This window comes from Chiloscyllium punctatum, chromosome 1, assembly GCF_047496795.1.
Source record: "Chiloscyllium punctatum isolate Juve2018m chromosome 1, sChiPun1.3, whole genome shotgun sequence".
Lineage (NCBI taxonomy): Eukaryota > Metazoa > Chordata > Chondrichthyes > Orectolobiformes > Hemiscylliidae > Chiloscyllium > Chiloscyllium punctatum.
The window spans coordinates 48421848-48430208 of NC_092739.1; the positions used below are offsets into that span (position 1 = coordinate 48421848).

The 8361-nt window shown below is 45.7% G+C and overlaps 1 long non-coding RNA gene across 1 annotated transcript in view; it reads right to left on the bottom strand.

Annotated features, from left to right (window-relative positions):
* The window catches only part of LOC140462066 (uncharacterized), a 44340-nt gene extending 39936 nt beyond the window's left edge, over positions 1-4404 (bottom strand). Inside the window, exon 1 of the long non-coding RNA XR_011954529.1 lies at positions 4365-4404. This is a non-coding gene — a long non-coding RNA (uncharacterized lncRNA). The remainder of the gene's footprint in view (positions 1-4364) is intronic.
* Between the last annotated feature and the right edge of the window lie 3957 nt (positions 4405-8361).

Below are 8361 nucleotides of genomic sequence, written 5' to 3' on the forward strand. Positions count from 1 at the left end.
TGGCACCACTCCCCACCTCTTCCTCCGCTACATTGATGACTGCATCGGTGCCACCTCGTGCTCCCATGAGGAGGTTGAACAGTTCATCAACTTAACCAACACATTCTACCCAACCTTAAATTTACCTGGATCATCTCTGACATCTCCCCTTCCTGAACCTCTCCATCTCCATCAACATTGACCAACTCAACATTGACATTTTTTACAAACCCACTGACTCCCACAGCTACCTGATTACACCTCCTCCCACCCTACCTTCTGCAAAAATGCCATCCCGTATTCCCAATTCCTCCGCCTCCGCCGCATCTGCTCTCAGGAGGACCAGTTCCACCACAAAACACACCAGATGGCCTCCTTCTTTAAAGACCGCAATTTCCCCTCCCACGTGATTGAAGATGCCCAACGCATCTCATCCATGTCCCACACCTCCGCCCTCGAACCCCACCCCTCCAACTGCAGCAAGAACAGAACCCCCCTGCTCCTCACCTTCCACCCCACCAACCTCTGCATAAATCGCATCATCCGCTGACATTTCCGCCACTTTCAAACAGACCTCACCACCAGAGATGTATTTCCCTCCCCACTCCTTTCCACTTTTCACAAAGGCCGTTCCTCCACGACTACCTGGTCAGGTCCACGCTCCCCCACCCACAACAACCCACTCTCTCTTCCTGGCACCTTCCCCTGCCACCACAGGAATTGCTAAACTTGCACCCACATCTCCCCCCTCACCACCATCCAAGCCCCCAAAGTAGCCTTCCACATCCATCAAAGTTTCACCTGCACTTCCACACATGCCATTCACTGTATCTGTTGCTCCTGATGTGCTCTCCTCTACATTGGGAGACCGGGCGCATTATCGCAGAGTGCTTCAGTGAACATCTCAGGGACACCCGCACCAACCAACCCCACCGCCCTGTGGCCCAACCCTTCAACTCCCCCTCCCACACTGCCAAGGACATGCAGGTCCTGGGCCTACTCCACCACCACTCCCTCACTACCTAATGCCTGGAGGAAGAACACCTCATCTTCCGCCTTGGGACCCTCCATCCCATGGCATTAATGTCGACTTCACCAGTTTCCTCATTTCCCCTCCCCCCCCACCTTACCCCAGTTCCAACCTTCCAGCTCAGCACTGTCCTCATGAACTGTCCCACCTGTCAATCTTCCCTCCCACCCATCCACTCCACTGCCTCTCTGACCTATCACCTTTACCCCCACCTCCACCCACCTATTGCACTCTCAGCTACCTTCCCCCCAGCCCCACCCAAATCCCATTTATCTCTCCATCCCCGAGGCTCCCAGCCTCATTCCTGGTGAAGGGCCTTTGCCCGAAACATCGTTTTCCCTACTCCTCAGATGCTGCTTGACCTGCTTTGCTTTTCCAGCACCACTCTAATCTTGACTCTAATCTCCAGCATCAGCAGTACCCATATCTGCTTAGTTTTTTACATAGCAAGCAAGCAATTAGTGTGCAGAATGTATTGCTTTCATGCAGAGAGTAGTATATGTATGGAATAAGCTGCCAGAAGAAGTGGTGGAGGCTTGTGCAATTACAACATTTAAAAGGCATCTGGATGGGTATATGAATAGGAAGAGTTTAGTGGGTAATGGGCCAAGTGCTGGAAAATGGGACTAGATTAGGATATCTGGTCGGCATGCACAAGTTGGACGATAAGGTCTGTTTCCATGTTGTACATCTGTAGGACTCTATGATCCTCTCAAGAGCAACCCACCCAGATTCACTGCTCCCCGCCAACAATCCCCCACATCGCACCCCCCGCCCCCTGCCCCCCCCCCCGCCACCACCACCACCACCACCACCACCACCACCACCACCACCACCACCAGTCTGTCCCTATCCCTGTAATCCTGCATTTCTCAAGGGTATCTCACCTAGCCTGTACATCTTTGGATTGTGGGAGGAAACCGGAGCACCCGCAAACATGAGGCGAATGTGCAAACTCCACACAGACATTCGCCTGAGGGTGGAATCGTATCCAGGTCCCTGGCACTGTGAGGCAGCAGTGCTAACCACTGAGCCACCATGCCGCATTCTTGGACAATTACTCAGCTAATGAAGAGGTGAAAATTGAAATCAGACAAGTCGCATTACTAAATTGGTGGAAGTATAATTACCGCAACTGCCCTTAGAGGGACTTCAAAACCAAACTTACTTACTTGGCCCTTTTATAGAACATTACAGGTGACAGGGCTCAGGAGTCTTTTTTTGACTAAAACTGGATTAACTTTCTAATGGAGCACATTTTTAGGGTGAAAGGAGTAAAAAAATAAAAAAGACATTGGGGCAATTTTTTTATACAGAGAGTAACTTGTGCGTGGAATGAACTTCCAGAGGAAGTGGTGGATGTGGGTACTAGTACAGTGTTTAAAAGATATTTAGATAAATACATGAATAAGAAATGTTTGGAGGAATATGGGCCAAGCACAGGCAGGTGGGACTAGTTTGATTTGGAATTATAGTCGGCATGGACTAATTGGACCAAATGATCTGTACGACTCTACATGAAACAGTAACTTACTTTACCCACTTTGCAACCAATTTGTGAAGTTATTGTACTGTTGACTTTTGATCTGATATGATGAGGTTTCAATTTCATGTTCACATGAATGACTTGCCTGTGACCACATGGCCAACCCCATCTTTTACATTCCTTTTGTGTTGCCGTCCATTAGCTATTGGTGTCAGTTTTTCCCAATTTCTCTTGAGCCCCTTTACATAACTACTCCTGTGCCCACTTTACTCCCACTTGACTTTGGAAATTCCCAGGCTCAAAATCCTCTCACGTAGAAGCTAGAGTTACATGACCTGTTTGAATACCCATGTCAAGAGCATCCAGTCCGCTCCCATTCACTACGAGGCGCTAGTCTGCTCTCTCTACTTAGCCCCTAACACAGTGGCCATTCTCTCAGTACAACAAAGACCATCCTCAGATTTAAATTGCCTTGTTTCCTAAGCTTTCACGGTTTCTCCCTGACCATTATTGACCAAACACTCATGGCTGCCTGTGGCCCATCCCCAAACTGATATCTCAACAGTACTCTGACTGGCTTGCACTCCTGAAACTGCATATACTTGAACCTGAAGGCTCAATTCCTGGACTGCAAGAACACAGATTCCTGGATTCTTGTAGGACCACGTACCGAACTGATTGTAGCAATCCCTTAGACTGTAACTGGGCAACCTGACTTTACTGACTCTGGCAGTGCATCCTGATTGACTGTAGTCCCCCTTTACTCCACTCCACAAATTGCCTCGTCCTTTGCAACAAAAAGCCAGCTAAACTGCAAAAGCTTGCACCCTGTAACTCAGAGCTCAAAACCTTGGGCACTAATAACAGTAACGGTCCCCATACAGAAGCTAACAACATGTAACCTGGAGCTAAAATCAGCGTGCAAAATTTGGGGCAGCATGGTGGCTCAGAGGTTAACACTGCTACCTCACAATGTCAGGGACCCAGGTTCGATTCCAGCCTCAGGTGACTGTCTGTGTGGAGTTTGCACAATCTCCCCGTGTCTGTGTGGGTTTCTCCCACAGTCCAAAGATGTGCAGGTTAGGTGAATTGGCTATGCTAAGTTGCCCAAAATGTTCAGGGATGTATAGGTGAGGTGCATTAGTCAGGGATAAATGTAGAGTAATAGGGTAGGAGAATGGGTCTGGATGGGTTACTCTTCGGAGGGTCAGTGTGGACTTGTTGGGCCAAAGGGCCTGTTTCCACACTGTAGGGATTCTATGAAAAGATTCTATAAAAGCAACAAAGAGGCTGAATGAGTTCCAAATAAGCATTAAAGTCAGTGAGTGCTAAGAAAGCAAGCTAAGGGCTATAAGATGCATATGTCAATTTAGAATCAAAGCATCCTGCATGCTACATCAGATATTTGGCTTATGTGCAATAAGTCCTGGAAGAAGCATGCAAGGCATCAGTGTCCCTGAGCTCCAAGTACAATGTGGGATGTGTTGACTAGAGTGTGAGTTGGTCTGAGAGCAGGCATGATGATGTGGTGAGGCTGATGGTTTCTCAATGCTGAGTTGTGAGGAGGATGGTGGCCCTGGAGCGTGAACGGACACTTTGCAGAAGAAAACATGAGACATTTTAGACAGCTGCATGTGTCTGCTATCCACTTTCTTTTACCTGTCAGGTTTTTGTACTATCCAGTTTCTTGTTACTGGACAGGAGAATTAGAAATACAAAGTTGGACTACTATTGATATTCAAATACATCGACATAAGTTAGTTGGCTCTCGATTCTGAAGTCACCATTTAGAGCCTGAGGAGAAAAATAATTTTTGTTTTTCTCAATTTCAAGAATCTGACTTTTCTCATTCTCGAACTATTTACTCACCTCCCACATCATGACTCTTGCCACAGCAGGGAGGAGAAATTCCTGTTCATAGAGAAAGACAAAGGGTTCATGTTAAATTCAATCTGGCAAATTGGTGATGGATGCATGCATTGTCTGATTCTTTTATTCCTGTTATTTTCAAAATGTCATACTGGAAAGTTCACAATACATTTGAAACCTAAATCATTCTAACGGTCTGAGTTCATCAAGAGTAGCCTGCACTGGAATAAGCAGGCTGTCTGAAGAAGGAAAGATTATTGGGAGCCTTCACTCTCAAGTGAAACATGTCTCATTTCCCAGGCAACTATCATTGCATTGAGCGCAAACAATTCAGTACTCTAAAATAAATCATATTTAACACAAGTTCTATTAAATTACATAAAACCAAAGTGCAGTAGATTCCCATACTGTGATATTGTCAGCTATAAAAACAAAATTTCATTTTAAAAAGGGAAGCATTCACACATCAATGATTTTTCAAATGGCATTTGTGCTCTTCAAACTTAATCTTTCTCAAATCAGCTCAGACCCTAACCAATTTTCAGCTGCGGATTTACCGGCAGCAGTCACCATAGAAACTGGAGTTTGGATTTGGTAGAAGAGCTATAGCAGAAAGTCAAATCTGTTCACCAATCCATCACAGATAGTATAGAAAATAAAAACTACTCTTGGGCACCAAATTAGATGGCACTCAAATTGGGGAACAGAGATTCTGAAGTCAGATTATTCCCCAATCTGATAAAAATGAACTGTTGCATAATTTCTGCACTTTCTTGACGGTTTTCAGCTCTTCTGTAACCAGGAGCAATTTCTACCGGACTTTACTTTAAGAGATGTTGTTTTAAATTATACAAAGCTTGCATTCAGCTCAGTGATTGCACATCACAATCATTAAAACCTGTGAACAGTGCATTGTTTGTGTGCTGCCCTCTATCATGTCCACTGATACAGTCCTGGTGATCTTGGCACAGGAACTGCACAGGAGAAGTTCCTCTTCCCTCAGGGGGCCAGGAGGCTAACTGGACAGGTACTGAGGAATTAGTGGAAACAGGTTCCCATTGTGGTGAATGCAGCAGCTTATTCCAAGGACTGCACAGAAAGAACTTTAAAGATCTCATATAAATGGACATGGTCAGTAAGTGCATCCTCAATTGATGTATTCCACCAAATGCACAACCAATCATAGAATTCCTTGGAAACAGGCAATTTTGTCCATCGAGCTCACACTAATCGTCCAAAGAGCATCCCATCCAGACCCAACCCCACCCCCCCCCCCCGCCCTCCCCCTCACCCCCCCACCCTATCCCTGTAGCCCTGCTAATCCACCTAATTTACACATCCCTGGACAATTCAGCAGGGCCAATTCATCTAACCTGCACATCTTTGGACTGTGGGAGGAAACTGGAGCACCCAGAGGAAACCCACACAGACATGGGGAGAATATGCAAAGTTCACACGGTCACCTGATGCTGGAAATGAATCCAGGTCCCTGGCGCTGCTTCGGTGCTGTAACGTACTAAGATTCTATGTGCCAGGATTTCAAAGGGCTGAGCAGTCAGGACGTGTGCTAGTGGGAATTTGAAATCACAGTCTCATTGGTCAACTTGTGATTCTAACACCAGCAAGTCAATTTTCAAAGGCCCAGTGATTTGATTTGATTTGATTTAATTTGATGTATTACTGTCACGTGTACCAAAATGCAGTGAGAAGTATTGTATTGTGTACTTTATAGGCAGATCGAACTGTACAATTGTATTAGGGTAAAAGAACAGGGTGCAGGATACAGTGTTATAGCTGCCTAATAGTGAATGGGAAATATACTGATCACATGGAAACATAGAATAAAGGAACTGGGGTAGGTCATCCAGCCCTGCTTCCTTTCAGTGACTGGTATATAAGATATCCAGATCTCAACGTAGCTCCATTTTTCTCAATCTATCACCATTCAGATTGTAATTTGTTTGCCTGTTTTTGCCAGCAAAGTGGATAACCTCATATTTATCCACATTGTACTTCATCTACCTGTCCAAGTTACAATAAAGTTTTCCTGCATCTTCCTCACAGCTCACCCTTTCATCCAGCTTTTTGTCATCTGCAGACTTGGAGATAGGACACGTAGTTTCCTCATCTGAATTATTAAAAATATTGTGAATAGCACCAATGAACTGCCCCCTAAGTTTCTTAAGGAGTTTGTTAATTTGCATGTGCATTCGCGAATGTTATTTCTGATTCATTTTTCTGTCTAGCCCATTGAGTCTTGTGTACTTTATTGCATAGCTGTGGGACAAAGTGGGGTTGCTTTTATTTTTCAAATTCAAATTTAAGGGGCCAGCTAGTGGAGGGATTATTGCTGCACTGTAATCTGTGACCCAACAGCCATATGCCACTGGATTTGATTTCTTGACCATGGGGCAAGGTGTGTGCTTTATCCCAAACGTGCTATTTTTTCCCTTTGCTGTTGTTGTCAGACAGTCTGACCCAGGCTCCTGTCGTGTTCAGCATCACTAATTGAGCACCCAGTTTGCCTTCTGTCCAATTAGAACACCAGTTTGTGAAAACAGCTTGAGGCACATTCTCAGGAAGTAGAAGTCATCTTCTGTTTGCCGAGCACCTCAGCCAGGCCCTCAGGGGTTGACCGGACCTCCCAGTCACCGCCCACTTTAATTCCCTTTCTGACATGACTATCCTTGGCTTCCTCCATTGCCACAATGAACCACATGGCAAATTGGAGGAACAAAACCTTCTCTTTGGTCTGGGTAGCCTACAGCCCGGAGGACTCAACATTGAGTTCTCCAATTTCAAATAACCTCCCTTCCCATTCTCTACTCCCTTCCCCGTCCCACCCCTCCCTTCCAGTCTTCCCTGTAACCAACTGGATTCATTCGCCCCATTGACCAACCAGCTCATACCCCCTGCCTATCTTCACCTATTTGCACTTCACCACCTTGACCCCGTCATCCCCTTTATCTGCAGCTCCCCCTACACCCAGCCCCAGTCCTGATGAAGGGTTACACCCAAAACATTAACTTCTCCACGTCCTAATGCTGCCTGGCTTACTGTGTTCTTCCAGCCTCCTGCCTGTCGACCTTGGATTCCAGCATCTGCATGTTTATTTTGTCCCTAGAAGTCATCTGGCTGTCAGATTTTCAATCCTACTTTCAAAGTCCAGCCTCATGAGTCTATGATGATAGGTGGCAAAGGCAGCTAACTAGCAAGGGCAGGCAAGACTACCTGTATCCATTCCATGAAGGTCCCATGGATTGGAAATAATCTGGATTGATGTCTCTGAGGTGCAACCTGACATAGGCTAAAATTATTGAGAATGATGGTATGTCTCAATGTAATGCACCGTGCCAGATATTTCAGCCCTATCCACACACTGTCGTAGTGTCCAAGCTGCGTATGCATTTAACATGCAGCATTTTGTTGCTGCTTTTCTTCACTCCAACCCTGCCCTGCAGCTTTAACCTTCAGATACCAGTAATTACCATAAGTCAGGCAGGCAGTCATGAGGGGAAATATCGGTCTGGAGAGGGAGGGGAGAGTGAAGAGGAAGAAAGACCACCACTCAATCTAGCACATTCAGCTAGCAGCTCAAATATTGCTATAATGTCTACCCTAGACAGCAAAATAGAGCACATGGGATGCGGAATTTTACATGGGGCTCAAAAGGCCATTTTCAATTGAGCAATGATGCAGGAAGAAGGTCTTGGAGGTTCTTTAGTAGTTTGACATAGGGAGTAAAGAAATATTGGAGGTTTTGGTGAACGGAGAATTGGACAAATCCCCAGATCCAAGTGAGTTGTATCCCAGAATGCTGTCGGAGACAAAGGAGGAAATTACAGGGGCTCTCTGATGGCTGGGCCCTCAGTACAAGCTCCTTATGCACTTAAGGAGAGACACAAACAATGCTGCAAAAACCAACAAATGAGGAGGTTTTTGCTTTGCTCTTGAGATTTACATTTACTAAATAAGTAAAATCATTCAAGCTGCTTCA